Here is a 15,072-nt window from a genome sequence, read left to right on the forward strand (position 1 = left end):
GTGGGAACAGCGTCTGCAAAGGCAGAGAGGTGTGACAGATATGACCCACGGAGAAGTGCAAGTAGCTGGGCACATCTGGAGGGCGAGGTGCCTGTCGGGGCAGGATGCAGGGTTGGGCTGGGGAAGCAGGCAGATCCCATTACAGGGGAGGCAGGACGGGACGTGGGGTAATGGGGAGCCAAGGGAGGTTGCAGAGCAGGAGGTGACATCTTGGATCAACATCTTAGAAAGATTGTGGATCCCTGAACTCAATGAGAGAGTCACACCAAGGCCTGGACTCCACCGTCTGGTCCCTGCGCGCTCCTGCGTGGGTGCTGTGGAGGCCTCTTTCACCCATGTCCAGGTTCCAGCAACTGCAACTCCTCCTGAGGGCTTTCTCTGGCTGCCAGAATCAATGCCTCCTCCCCACGTCCTTCCACTCTCACCAGGAGCCCTGGCCCCTCAGGTGGGGTGACTCTGGGGCATGTGGACGGAGCTCCAGGGGCCCCCGGGCCACTGATTTGATTTGAGCTCCAGGGGCCCTATACTGGCTGCCTTCTCTTCCACCTCCGTTCTCTGCCTACTCCGCTGCCAGCATTTCCTAGCATCACTGCGTTAGTTTCCTGTCGCTGCTGTAACAAATGACCCCAAACCTAGCAGCTTAAACAACACACGTTTATTCTCGTACAGTTCTGGAGGTCAGAGTCTGACACGGGGGCTCCGGGCTAAGTCAAGGGGTAGGCAGGGCTGCGCTCCTTTCTGGCATCTCTGGGGAGAATCTATTTCTTGCTTTTTCCAGCTTTCCGGGGCTGCCTGTGTTCCTTGGCTCTCGGATCCCTCCCACCATCTTCAAAGCCAGGGAGGGTGGGTCAAGTCCTCCTCACATGTGTCTCTCGGAGCCATTCCTCTGCCTCCCTCTTCCACTTAAGGATGCATGTGATTAGATTGTTGGCCAGGCAATCCAGGATGACCTCCCCATCTCAAAGTCCATAACCTTAATCACACCTACAAAGTCCCTTTGGCCACATAAGGTAACAGATTCACGGGTTTGGGGGGTCAGGAAGTGGACACTGTTGGGGGCCATTATTCTGCCATTATTCTGCTGACCTCACCTCTGTAATAAACCATTTGCACTGAATCCTTGCCTCAAGGTCTGCTCCTGAGGGCCCCGAACAAAGAACCCCAAACCGTCATCCCGGTCCTCTTGCTCCCCTGCACGTACCCCAGCTCCTGGTCAGCATTGCTCCCCCTCTTCTGAGGGTCTTGGCGGTTTAGCCTCCAAACATTGGTTATTGCTGACCTTTCACCCTGAGTTACCTCCTCCAAACCCACGCCCCCCGGCCAAGGCCCCTCCCACTGCCCCTCAGAGTTTCTCTTAAGCCAGGACAGTGGAGGCAAACAGCCAGACAGAGAAGTGAAGCAACACTCGGGACGGAGAAAAGGGCACAGCTGAGCTTCATGACAGAATCAGGTTCGAATCCTGCCTCTGCAGCATCCTTGGTCAGCGGCCTTGGGAGACTCGCTGGTCCTCTCAGAGCCTCGGTTTCCTCACCTGACAAAGGGGGCCAGGGGCCTGGAGGGATCTCTCAGCAGGTAGGAAGAGCCTGGCACACAGTAGGCTCTCAGGAAATAAGAGGTGTTGTCAGGGACCAGTAGCTCCCTTTGTTCCCTCCTCCTTTATAGACAAGAATCAGAACAATAAAGACACGCTTTGCCACCCACCCTGGACTGCCTGCCAGCTCAGGGCAAAAGAAGTTTGTTTGTTTGTTTGTTTCCTGGATGCAAAGAACCAGCTGTTTTCTCCAAGCCTGGTGCACCTGACACTTGTTCCAGCCAATGCTGACGGTGCCTGGAAGGAGGCTGAAATTTCTGGGTGGCATGGGAGAGGGGTCTTCTGAGGACCCACAAGCTCCTTTGACTCATTCAAGAACAGCTTCAGGCCCTGTGCCAGCCATGGGGGTAATTAGGCCAGATGGTCTCGAGGCAGAAATTCCAACGGTCCCGCGATGCTGTAAATCAAGCCACAAATGAGGAGGCGGCCGATGGCCACGGGGTGTGTGATTTCATGGCAATTTCCCCTTTAGGCAAGGCTTCCGGGGCATCGTACGCAGCCCTCCCGCCATCGGACTGTGGAGATAAGTCAGATGAAGGATTTTGATGTTTTGTCATTCAATTAATGTAGCCCCTGTGAACATTGTTTGATATTCCTCTTGATCATGTTACTACAGAGAAAGTGGGATTTTTAAAGCTTTTTTTTTTCCCAAAAAAAACACGTGAAATAGTTTTCACGTAATTCCTGAAAGGGTTTTGTTTTTTTGTTTTTCAAAAGATGGGTTAAAGGAACATCTCCTTTGCAGGAACAACTAGGCACCTTTCGGCCAACTAGATGGACTGCAGGGCTGGCTAGTATCTTTCTCCATCCTCCCCAGGACAATTCACTCCCTGCCACTGGGAGTGCTTGAAACAAGCCAGGGCTTAGTGGCAGTGGGTCATGAGAACCGTCCTCTGTGAACTCACAAACACAAGCACTCAGCGCCATGGATGGGAGAAGCCCAGTCACGTGGGACAATATGTGGTTGAGGGTGGCTGGGCTTTGGAGCCAGTGGCCTGAGTTCCTCTCCCTTCTTCGCCATTTCCTGGCTGTTGGACCTTGGGCAAGGTTGCTATTTCTCTCTGCTTCTGTAAAATGGGATAGCAATGGCACCCACTTCATCAGGTTGTGAGGGTTTGATGCACAAGCACGTGTCAAGTCCACGGGAGTGCACCTGGGAGCACTCAGCAAGTGCTGGCATTTTCACCCTGCTAACAAGACCTCCACGCCCTGTTAAGCAAATGGCAGGCAAACTAACTCATATAAAATGTGAAGACAAGGACACTATCTTGAAAATGAGGAATGAGGCTTAAAAAGAAATGAACCATAGCAACATTATTCACAATATCCAGAAGGTGGAAGTAACCCAAGTGTCCATCGATGGATGAATGGATAAACAAGATGTGGTCTATCTGTATAACGGAACAGTATTCAGCCTACAAAGGAAGGACATTCTGACACCCGCTACCACATGGATGAACCCTGAGGACGTCATGCTGGCTGAGATAAGCCAGTCACGAAGAGACAAACCCTGTGTGATTGCACCTATAGGAGGACCCTAGGGTAGTGAAACTTAGAGAAACAGAAAGTAGGAAGGCAACTGCCAGGGACTGGGGAGAGGGGCGAACGGGAAGTCATTGTCTAAGGGGGACAGTTTCAGTTTTGCAGGATGAAGAGTTTTTGGTGAAGGTTGCACAACATTATGAATGTATTTAATACCACTGAATTGTGCATTTAGAAATGGTTAAGATAGTAAATTGTATGTCATGCGTATTCCACTAGAATTAAAACTTTTTTGAAAAAAAGAAAAAGAAATGACCCAACTTGCCCAGATCCCTCTGCTGGGAAGCAGGAGGGGGAGGATTGAGACCCAGGTCTGAGTGACTCCCAGCCAGTGGCTCCCCCAACAAACCTCCCTGCTGTGCCTGATGAATGGGTAAAATTCAGGGGAAGGAAGCGGCTTCTAGAAAGAGAGCTGAACACTTTACTGAGGAGAGACAGGAAAGGCGACCTCGGAGAGAGAAGAAATCAGTGGGCGAAGATGGCCATCAGGCAGCTTCTGCTGTGTGAGCACAGCACTCACCCTCTCTGGGCGCCGTGTTTCCACCTCTGTATGAGGGTGAGGTCGGGAGGGCATCCAGCTCTCAGGTGTGGGGAGGGGTGAGATGGGATGCCCAGGTATGATCTGACAGCTCCGCCAGGCCCAAGTGCCCTCACAGCCCCAGATCCTTCGCTGGGTTCTGGACACTGACTTCTCTCTCGAGCACCTACCGGGTACTGAGCTCTGTTCCGGGCCAGGGCCCTGCCGTGAGCTGAGCCCTATTGGGGAGGACAGGCAACAGGCTAGTGAATAAACAGGAATAGATCCGATGAAGAGAGATGGGTAACAGGGAAGGATTTTTCCAGGGGCAGGGCCAGCAGAGTTCACACAGACTGGAAGACTAGGGCCCCAGAAAGGCCCCCTGGAGGCGGGGCATTCAGGCCAGGCTGGACCTGGCTCCACAAGACGTTCCTCCGCAGACTGTGCTGGCTGGGCTGGAGGCACAGGAGATGAAGAACTCAGGGGCTCAGTCTCAGGGGGAAGACAGACATGGCAGAAACCTAGCACAATATAGGAAATACGGGGCAGGAGAGCAGGGGCAGCAGAGCACCCTGAAGGAGATTTTCCTGGACAAAAGGACACACGAGCTGGACTTTGGAGGATAAATAAGTTTGTCAGAGCTGGGAAGTGCACCCCAACCTTGGGGAACAGCACGTGCGAAAGCCTGAGGGCCAGCTGCAGAGGCTACGTGCAGCTTGCGGGGTTGGAAGACTGAGGGCTTTGGAGCCAGTTGGACTGGGATTTGTACGCTGGGTGACCCTGGGTGAGGTGATTCACTTCTCTGAACCTCCGTTTCCTCGCCTGCACGATGAGCGGGAGTAGTAATGCCACCTTGCGAGAAGTGTCATTTTTGTGTGAGTACTTTTGAGTATGAAGTGAGATGATGTGGGGGCAGATGCTCTAGGTCATGGGTTTCCTTTCTCGTTCCTCCCGGGTCCCTATTGCTGGATCACAGTGTACCAACGGGCCGGGGAGCGAGGGTGAATTTGCTCCATTCAGATCCTGGCTGAGCCCCTTCGCCTACAATGGCTGCCCATCCCTCTCAGCAGAGAACCCCCTTCTGGGACCCCAGAATCCCCATGGGGAGCCTATCAGTCCGAAACCTCCAACTGTCTCCATCTAACCCACCAGTAGCACTCTATCCTGGATGGCAGGCTTTGGGGACCGTCTTTCTGCTTCTGAAAATGGTGACCAAGGATGAGCGGAATCCTTGCTCAAGGTTGGGAGGGGACCCAGATCCTCTCCACGTACCTTGTGAGGGATGCCGCTGGGTGATGGACATCCCATGTCCCAGGGGGTCAGTGGAGAAGATGCCTCTGATCATCTCCACCTGGGCAGGTGGTCATTCCTGCCACCAAGGTTTCCCAGTCTGAGCTGAAAGGGCCTTGGGGATGGGCCACCCAATCCAGCTTTTCCACGGAGGAAATGAAGGCTCTGAGAAGCAAAACCACTCACCTTGACTCAGCTCGCTCTGTGGCAGGCTCTGTGCCATGAGCTGTATCTGATGCGTCTCCTTACTTAAAGTCACTTCTTTCTGGAAGATGCCAGCTAAGGATACTTAAGCATTGTCTTCAGACTATGACATAATTATGGCATATAAACATAAATATCATATCCGTTTTAATAAGTAGCAATTATATCCATTTTCCCTGTAAACACTGTAGCATCACAAGCTGTTAGTAGCAATTCTGTCTTTTAGGAGTAACCTAAACAGGGCTGTAAATCTTTGTCATCCTCTGATCTTTATTTATCCATTCAACAAATATTTATTTTGAGCACCTGCCGTGTGTGAGGCCCTGTTCTAGGGGCTGGGGTGCAGCAGTGTACAAAGCAGCCAGAGGCCCGCCTGCCCTCCTGGAGCTCACAGTGAGAGCAGGGAGAAGGGCCGTGGACACACAAATGTACAAGGAAGCACGTGATGACAGTGCTACAAGAAAAAAACAGCAACATGGCAGGAGGAGTGAGGGGTTGTGCTATTTTACGACCTTGGAAGATTTTTAGCAACATAATGTAGTGGGTTGAATGGTGGCTTCCCAAAGATATGTCCACCCAGAACCTGTGAATCTGACCATGTTTGGAAAAAGGGTCTTTGCAGATATAATTAAGTTAAGGATCTCGAGATGAGATCATCCTGGATTAGGCAGGTGGGCCCCAAATCCAATGACAAGCATCCTTATAAGAGACAGAAGAGAAGACACAGACACACAGAGAAGGCCGTGTGAAGGCCCAGCTTGACCACAAAGGCAGAGACCGCAGTGACGTGGCCACAAAGCAAGGAACGTCTGGAACCATCAGAAGCTGGAAGAGACAAAGGATTCTCCCTTAGAGCCTTATGAGGGAGTGTGGCCCTGAAGACTCCTCGATTTCCGGCTTCCAGAACTGTGAAAGAACAAGTTTCTGCTGTCGTAAGTCACCCAGTTGTGGTACTTTGTTATAGCAGCCACAGGAAACTAACACACATAACACGGTGAGGAAGCCACCACATTGCAGGTCGAGGGAACAGCAAGTGCAAAGGCCCTGAAGCTGACTGGGCAGACTTGGGGAACAGCAGAAAGCCGATGTGGCTACTGCACGGGGCATGGGGGTATATGAGAGCAGGTGAGAAGGAGCCTGGCGGGAGGGCCTTGCGAGTAAAAGACTTTGATGAGATAAGACTAGACTGAGGGTGAGGGTGGGGGGTAGGGGGTGGAAGGCCACTTCACATGTTAAGTCCTGTCCCAAAAGCATTGTCGAGCTCACATGTTTTCCTGAAGTTCTGATGGGAAAACAGAAGGGGAAGTTTCACAGCGTAGCACCCAGGAAATGTCGCCCTCCTTCCTCTTTCAACATCTCAGCTCCCTTTCGAACGCATTTCTCCTAGAAGCTACTGGTTCTCTCTCCAGGGAAAGTCTCTTAGAGCCAGACAAAGCCTCGGCAAGCCCCGAGAAGCGACAGCAGCCTTGCCAGTGATCGTCGTCAACATCATCTCCTTATGGTTCGGATTTTGTGCCAGACAGTGAGCAAGCATATTACATAGACTATCTGTCTCCCTCCAAACTCACAGCAAAGCAGGAGGTGGATACCATTAGCCTCATATCTATTTTACAGACGAGAAAGCCAAGGCTCAGAGAGGAGCAGGGCCGCTGCCCAGGGCGACGCAGCTGCCAAGCAGAGGAGCCAGTCCTCCCGACTGCGCGTTAATGTAAACCTAACTTCAACTGGACTGAGGTGGGGAAGCGTTGATATGTATTCGCACATGCATGAAGTGGCGAAGGCATCCACCAGCCACCCTTTTCATGGGTTTCCACAGTGGCCTCGGGAGCGACGAAGCGCAGCCAGGGGACTCACCAACAGCCTATCCGGTCTCAGGATTTTCCAGGCCCTGGGGTATGTCCCACAGTCTTTGGAACTCAGGCCTCCAGACTCCAACTGTTCCCACCACCTTCCCTCCTCCTCCCCAGGATGCGGCTGAATAAATGCATGCTTTAAGCACCCCTCAATCTCAGTCCCAACCTCGCAGGGTGGGAGGCATCCCTGGAGATCATCCCCTCCAGACCACTCCCGGGGCTTCAACGTCTCCTACAGGATCTCGGCTAAGCAGTCAGGCCATGCACAAATATTCTGCTTACAAATTGCTCACCAGTCCTGAGAAGGTCTGTCCCATCTCTGTTTAAAGTGGAAAGAGCACTAGAAGGGGAGAGGATGATCTGGGTTCCAAGAAGGAGCCCAGGGACGTTGGACAAGTCACTTCACCTCTCTGAGTCTCAGCGTCCTCACCTGTAAAATGGAGATGCACGGGCTGTTGGTGACAGTTCTTAGCACAGTATCTGCACACAGCAGGTGCTCGGAAAAAGCATCTACTGCTAACAGTCCAAATATGTACAACCTCTCTGGAGGCAATCCCAGGCGAGTAAGAGTACTAAACGCTCATTCTCTGCACAAGGTATGTGTTATAATGCTCTCTTACAGATGAGGAAACTGAGGCTCAGCCTCCACCCAAAGTCAGACAGCTTCGGCCGGTCTGGCTCTCGACATCATATAAATTTGCAACTTTACATGAGGTTGGGATATAGTTAGAAGTCACGGACAGAGGATCACTAAAGGGGCCTTCCTCTTCCTCTCTCTCCTTCTGAAGTTCTGGGAGTGCACATAGCACTGACGGCTTTGCAAGGGAGGAGGCAGGAGCCCCAAGAGGGGGTATAACTCACTCAGGGTCACCCAGCAGGTGAGACCCAGAACCCGCGCTCCTTCTGCCAATGCATTGCTCCTCAGACAGCCAGGGGCTAACTCCTGAACGATGGCCTTGCCTCGTGGGCATCTTTGAACTGAGATTTGATCTGGCACCCAAGAGACCTGAGGCTCCAACAACCTCCAAGGCCAAGAACTGGTCTTCCTCAGCTTTGAATTGACCACAGCGTGAGGCACATCACGTGTGCTCAGTCCAAACTTGTTGAATAGGTAAATGAATTATTCCACAGCACACTTGCCATAAATTCACATTCCTCACCTGTAATATGAATAGATTCCAAACTCCTTGTCATAGCCTACAAGGCCTGGCTTGATCTACACTCTGTACACACACACATACCACCTCTCCAATGTCATCTGGAATCTTCCTGCCATGCCAAACTGCTTTCAGTTTCCCAGTGAACCAAAACCTTTCCTGCCTCAGGACCCTTGTATGTGCTATTCCTCTGCCTGGAATACTCCCCTCAGCCTACCCTCCTTTCCTGATCATCAAGAGCCAAGTCCTCATTCTTCAAGACTCAACCTGAACAGCCATTCCTCAGAGAAACCTTTTGCTGACACAACAGCTAAGCAGATTCTTCCTGTTCATTTTTCTTGTAGCATTTATCACAGTTAGTAATGATATATTTAAAACTTTTATAGTCAGTCTCCATCCTCAGATTGTAAATTCCATGGAGGCACACTTGCTTTATTTACCAATGCCTACCAAGACTCTAGCACAGTGCCTGTCAGACCGTGCTCAGAAATGGCTTGCTGAATGAATGGCTGGAAGGATGGGAGGGAAGAAAACTAGACTTGGGGTTGTCAGCGGCCTGGCTTTGATTCCCGGTCTTAGCACATACCAGCTGAACTGTGAACTTGTGGAAATCACTTCAATTCTCTGAGCCTTAGTTTCCCAATCTATACAGCCAAGATAATAATAGTCCCTCCCATTTCTGGAGAGTTAAATGAGATAGGATGTGTAATACACAAAGCCAAGAACATAGTAAGTGTCATAGGTTAAACTCTGTCTCCTTCAAAAAAGATACGTGGAAATCCTATCCTCCAGGACCTCTGTGAACTTATTTGGAAATAGAATCTTTGTGCTTGTAATTAGTTAAGATGACGTCATCCTGAAGCAGCGTGGGACCCTAATCCAACATGACTGATGTCCTTATAAGAAGAGAGAGACAGGGAAAAGATGGCCATGTGACAATAGAAGCAGAGGTTGCAGAGATGCATCTACAAGCCCTGGGACCCCTAAGGATAGCTGGCAAACAACCGAAGCCAGAAGCGGCAGGAAGGACCCTCCCCTAGAGCCTTCAGGGGGAGCACACCCTGCTGATGCCTTGATTTCCAGGCTCCGTTGCTGTGGGACAACAAATTTCTGTTGCTCCAGCTGCTGAGTTTGGGATACTTTTTACAACAGCCCTAGGAAACCGAGACAGTAGATACTCAACAAACATCCAGTCGGTGTGCCTCCCTTCTTTCTGTGCTCCATTGTAGCTCTCCATTTCTGTACATGTAGTCCCCGGAAACAGTGCGGTCCTCAAAGGGTCTGTGTCCAAATCAGCTGGGGACCTGACATGCACCACAGGGCTGGCCCATGAGTGCTTGTGAAGTATGAATCCAGTACGTCAGTGCCCCTGTAAGAGCCCTGTGCACTTGGTGCTTAGAAGGGAAGGGCCAATTTCCTGTCGTCCTTGCCTGGCTGGGATCCGCCCCATGCTGTGCACTGGGAGCAAAGGTGAAAGAACTTGTCCGGACCAAGACGCGGAGGTAAATGGAGAGGATCTGGGTCTGTGCCAGGTTTCCCAGTGGTGGGACCTGCCTCTCCGAATGGCGTTCCCTCCTATGCCTTCCTGGGAAGGTAGTCGGGGAGGCCCCTTTGATGGAGAAGACGGGATGTCAACCTTGCAGCTCACCTGCTCCAGGCCTTTAAATATCATCTGGATGGAACATCCTCTCCCATAGAAGGGCTGGCTGCTAACGGGCTGCTGGGAGGCTATGCTCACCATTTAATACTTCGATTAAAAATCACGTCCAAGCCCTTTGCACGCCAATTGCCCAGATGCAGGGTACTCCTGGGCGAGACCGAGCGAACCAGTGCACGTGAAGCCTGGTGAATTGTCTTGTACTGCATTAATAATGACAAGCCACCAGGGCGGAGGCCGGGACGTTGGGAGGGAGGTGTGGTCAGTGTCCAGCCCTCTGTAGAGGGACTTCAGCCTTGTTTTCCACCCAGACTCACAAGTGGAGGGATTTCCTAAATGTAGGAAGGGTCTTCATAGCCTGGGCAGCTGAATCAAGAGATCAGTGTTTGCTGCTGGAGGGCGCTCTGGTTGTTTCTATTTTAGAAATTTGGAAGCCAGCTCAGAGGGAGAAAGTAACTTGCTCAAGGTCACACAGCTGCCAAACAGCAGTGCCACATTCACACCCAGGTCTGTCTGACCTGAGAGCCTGACTGCAAGGCCATTTCTGAAGCAGATTCCACAGGGCAGTGCATAAGGACTGCAGCTCAGCAGCTAGGGAGAGGGTGATGCCGTAAAACAGCCATGGGCGAAGGGGCGCTGATTGTGTGGAGAAGGCCATGAGGGAGCCATGAACACGCTGGGATAGAGGCCCTCCCCCCCAGCAAGGTGGACAAGTCTGGGAGGCAGGTCTAGGGTTTCGGAGAGAAATATAGGCTTCCCTCCATCTCCACGTTAGTTCCAGCTGCAGAGTGGATGCAACTGCCCCCAGGAGCATGCCGAGTGACAGGGGTGCTGAGTGACAGGGGTGCCGAGTGACAAGGGTGTAGTCAGGAGGGACAGGGGGAGAGGGTGACCAGAGACAGGGCAGAGTAGGGGCCAAGGAAGGAGGGCGGGTGTTTATTGAGAGTGTGCTGTGCGCTGGGCACTGTTCTGACCCTCTCCATGGACTAACTTATACCCCTCACAACAACCCTCTCAAGTGGATACTGTTATTATGATGCCATTTTACAGATGAGGAAACTGAGAGGCCAAATAGCTTAATGATGACAGCAAGCTAATAAGTGGCGGAGCCCAGCTTCTACCCAGAGCTCCAGCCTTTGTGCTTAACCACCATGCACCCTACCTCTAGATTGGATGGTTGCTGGTGACAGTGTTGAGTTTTCTGTGGGTTGGGGTGGAGGGGTAGGAATGAGGAAAAAGCCCCTGGAACACGTTCGGAAGAATAATAACGAGACTTGACATTTATGCGGCATCTTAGAGTCTGCGGATGACACTATACCTCTGATTTTGTTTGGCCTTGAATCTAACCAGCAGAAGAGCAGGACAGGGCCATGATCCCGCCCTCGTTTCCTATACCAGGAAACGAAAGCCCTCTGAAGGTCAGTGAGCTCCTCAGGTCTTACTGTGAGGCTGTGTCAGAGGCTTGACCTCAACTCTTCAGACGCAGGAACGGTGGTCACCACTCCTAAGAGGAATGCAGGGCCGCGGAGAGGAGGGGCTGTCAGGAGGGGCTGCAGGATGGGGAGATTAAGGGAAAGGCCAAGAAGGAGGGGCCAGTTGAATGCCCTGACCGATGGCAACAGCATCCGAGCCGAGGTGAACAGTTCGAATCCTAAATGAGGGTGTTGGTCCCGTGGGGAGGCCACGGTCAGGTTCTTATCTGGGCATCATTCACGTAAAAGCTGACTCAGGATGGACTTTAATGAAACAAGGTGGCACAGTAGCAAGAGCAGGGCCACCATCAAATCCTGGTGCTTGCCACTTAGGAGCAGTGTGGCCTAGGGCACGCCACCTAACCTCTCTACATGCCAGTGGGGATAACACCCCCCACCCCCACGAGCTAGTGTGGGCAGGGGAGATGTGAGATGCACCTGGCCCGCAGCCAAGGGTCAGTAAACACACATTCTTTCATTTTTTAAACCAGACTATTTTTTTTAGAAAAAAGCAAAATTGAGGGGAAAGCACAGAGATTTCACATATACCTCCTGCCCCCCCCCACACATAGCCTGCCCCTTTTATCAAAGTGCAGCTTCACTGAAATTTTGTTTTCAAAGTCCACAGAAAAAAGAAAAAAAAAAAAGAATAGGAAGCTTTTAAAATCTTCCTGCCTGTCCCTTGCTGTGTGCAGATGGGGAAACTGAGGCCCAGAGAGGGAGATTACGTGCCCAAGGGCACAGAGCCAAGGAGGCCTGGGCCCTGCTTTCCTCTGTCAGTGTGTGCTGCAGCGCGTCACAGAGCCTCACCCTGCTGTTCACCACGCATGCACGTGGTTACAAAACCACTGCCCCGGCGGCATTCGCCGGAATCCTCACTGGCATCCAGAACATCCAAGTCAGAGGGCACTGGGAGGTGCTCCATTCCGCCTCTCATTGCCTCGCCTGCCAGCAGGGGTTAAAGAACCACGGCAGGTGGTCCTGAGACAGAGAGATGAAATAAATGATCAGGATGGTTTCACTTTAGAAAATGCTGCAGTGGGACTCCTCCGCTCCCACACCAGTTGTGCTTTAATGCCAGAGTCCTCTGGCCTCCTTGCGTTCCCTGGGGATCTTAGCCCACAAGAGGGAGGAAGTTACTGTTACCCCAAGTTTAATTTGGCTGGTCACCACCCAGGAGCTTTGAGGAAGGTCGAGGGCAGCGTGGCACGCTGCAGAGTGCAAACAAGGTTCACGCTTGAGAACCCTGTTCTATTGCTCGCACGAATGCAGGGCTGTTTTCTCTCACTGTGTCCACTCAGACTGCATTACAGACGACCATTCAGTCATTCACCTACCAACAGGCAGGCTCTGTGTGGGCTGGTGAACACCAGGGACAAGATGACTGCTCTCCTGGAATGCAGGTCTTGGGGGGGCGGGGAGGAGAGGCAGAGCTTAATGAGTAAACATACAACCAAGATAATTTCAGATACTGATAAGAGCTGTGAATAAGAAAACAAGCAGGATGGTAGCATCATGACCCGGAAGTGCTTCTAAACTGGAGATCAGAGAAGGTGTCTCTGAGCAGGTGACACTGTAGCTGAGCCTTGAACAAGAAGGAGCCAGCTCTACAAAGATCTGGGGAGAGGGGGTTCCGTGAAGAGGAATCTGGAGGCGCAGAGGTCCTGAGGCTGGAGTCAGCCAAGCCTTCTAGGACATTTATCAAAATAATCTGAAGGACAGGGGCTATTTTGTCAAGGAAACAAAGTAGCCAAGATACTTTCATCCTCTAATCTATAATCTTCCCCCACCACCTCCAAATCCTACTAATCCTAGTTAATTCCTACACAGTCTAGGTACCTCTTCCTCCATGAAGCCTTCTGGTTCCACTAGTTCATGGTTTATAAACGGGTCTGTAGCAAAACGAGAAAAATGTCAGTAAACTGTGTGTGTGTATGTATCTGTGTGTGTGTATGTGTGTATTATACATGTGCATGCGTGTGTACCTGTGTGTATGGGTGTGTGTATGTGTGTATATGTGTGTAGCTACAAAGTCACCAACCGTTTCCTTTCTTCTGAGAATATCTGAGATATATTGTTACTATTTGTAATTTTTGCTGTCAATAAGTCCTTTCACAAAATGATGAGTGTAGATGACAGCAATGTTATCAATGTGGCAAAAATTTAAAAGTGATCACTCTTGGCAAATCCCTACAGTTGGGGGGAAATTTTACTGGTCTGTGAAATCTCAGGTCTGGGGGCACTTGGGAACTACACTCGGAAGCTCCATTACTTGCCCTTTCCTTGCTCCCAGAGTGATCTGGGAGCACACCCTTTCCAGACTTAGATCTCCAAGAGGGCAGGACCACCCCTGCCTGACATGGAGCCAGGCCCAGACAGATGCTCAGGAGACCCTCACTGAAGGAACACACTGTGATTCATGACCAGATACATTCAACTGAGTTGAACGCTCAGAAAATCAATTTGTAAGCAAGCTGATGAGAGAGCCGCATAAAGGAAAAGACCCCAGACCTCAGAGCCAGGAGCCTGGGTTCAAATCCTGTCTCCTGCAAGAGGCAGCGTGGTTTAGGGGAGTCTGAAGACCTCGCCCACTCACTAGTAGCAAGGCTTCGGTGAAACTGGTTATTTCTCTGAGCCCCAGCTTCCTCACCTGTGAAATGGGGATGATTACGCCTTGGCTCAGGACTAAGAACAAAAAAATGCTTGTAGAAAACCAGTTTGTAGGTAGTATGTAAATGGTAGTTCTTTGTGGTCCGTCCCTCCTGCCCCCCAGCCCGCAGCGTCTAGTTTGCCCCCTCCCGGTCAACAGTCTGCTTCTCCCACGAGCCTGTGTGCTGGTGCAGGAATTTTGTCTCGCAAGTTCTGAGCAGGAAAGCTCAATGCTCGGCACCTAGTGGGTGCTGGATAAATCAATCAATGAACAGTGACCCCGGGCAGGTCATTCCCACTCCGGACCGCTTTCCTCTTTCTAATTAGGTAATCTCCCCAGCTCCTTTCTCTCTGGTGCCTATCATACTTAATTATTTGCTTTTTTAGGACAGGCCTAGGAATCACATTTAAGGAAGGTGGGTGGGTGTGAAAAGACTTTGATTAAAAGGTTAGTGCACATTTTTGGTTCCCACTTCCGAATCTTCCAGAATTTATTTTTGCCTACTTAATAAAAAGAGCCATGTCACATTTCGTTAGCTTGTCTTCTGCGTTTCCCTAAAAAAAAAAAAAAAAAAAATTAAAGCCTTCATTTTAAACCGCCCACTCCAGCCATCCCAGGACGCGGCAAGGAGGGGGCGCAGACAGGTGGAGCGCGCGCCTAGGAGGGCGGGGGCCCGCACCGCGCCGCGGGTGGGCGGTGCAAGTCGAGCCCCCTCCCCCGGCGCGGGCTGGGGCCGGCCGGGGGTGGGGAGGGGCGGCGGCGGAGTGCAGGCGCTTCTGCAAAGAGCAGCCCCACGCGCCCCTCCGCAGGGGGCGTCTCCTCTCCGAGGCCCCGCACCCTGGGTGGGCTCCCGCCCTCAGCCTCCCAGCAGCGCCCACACCCAGGTCAGGCCGCAGGGCTCGACCCGGAGCGCCCCGCACGCCCTCGGCCCGCCCACTCGCAGCCGGCCGGCGGGGCGGGGCGGGGCCGGGGCGGGGCGGCTGGCGCTGATGTAATCCCGGCGCCTGGGCGGAAGGATATGGAGCGCGCCCGGTTGGCGGGGCGCTGAGGCCAGTTGCCGGGTAACGGAGCGGGGCGGCCGCGGCGCGCCGCCTCCCGCCCTCCGCCGAGTGGCGCCGGAGCCGCCGCCGCTTTACGTA

The 15,072-nt window shown here is 52.1% G+C and overlaps 1 long non-coding RNA gene across 1 annotated transcript; it reads right to left on the bottom strand.

Moving 5' to 3' along the window:
* Positions 1 to 208: 208 nt before the first annotated feature.
* Positions 209 to 9,488, bottom strand: LOC124236934 (uncharacterized). Its single transcript, XR_006887889.1, has 4 exons — positions 9,333 to 9,488; positions 5,127 to 5,205; positions 3,654 to 3,889; positions 209 to 2,106 (listed from the first exon to the last, which is right to left on the bottom strand). It is a non-coding gene; the product is annotated as an uncharacterized LOC124236934 (long non-coding RNA).
* Positions 9,489 to 15,072: the final 5,584 nt, after the last annotated feature.

The sequence above is a fragment of the Equus quagga genome, chromosome 3, assembly GCF_021613505.1.
Source record: "Equus quagga isolate Etosha38 chromosome 3, UCLA_HA_Equagga_1.0, whole genome shotgun sequence".
NCBI lineage: Eukaryota > Metazoa > Chordata > Mammalia > Perissodactyla > Equidae > Equus > Equus quagga.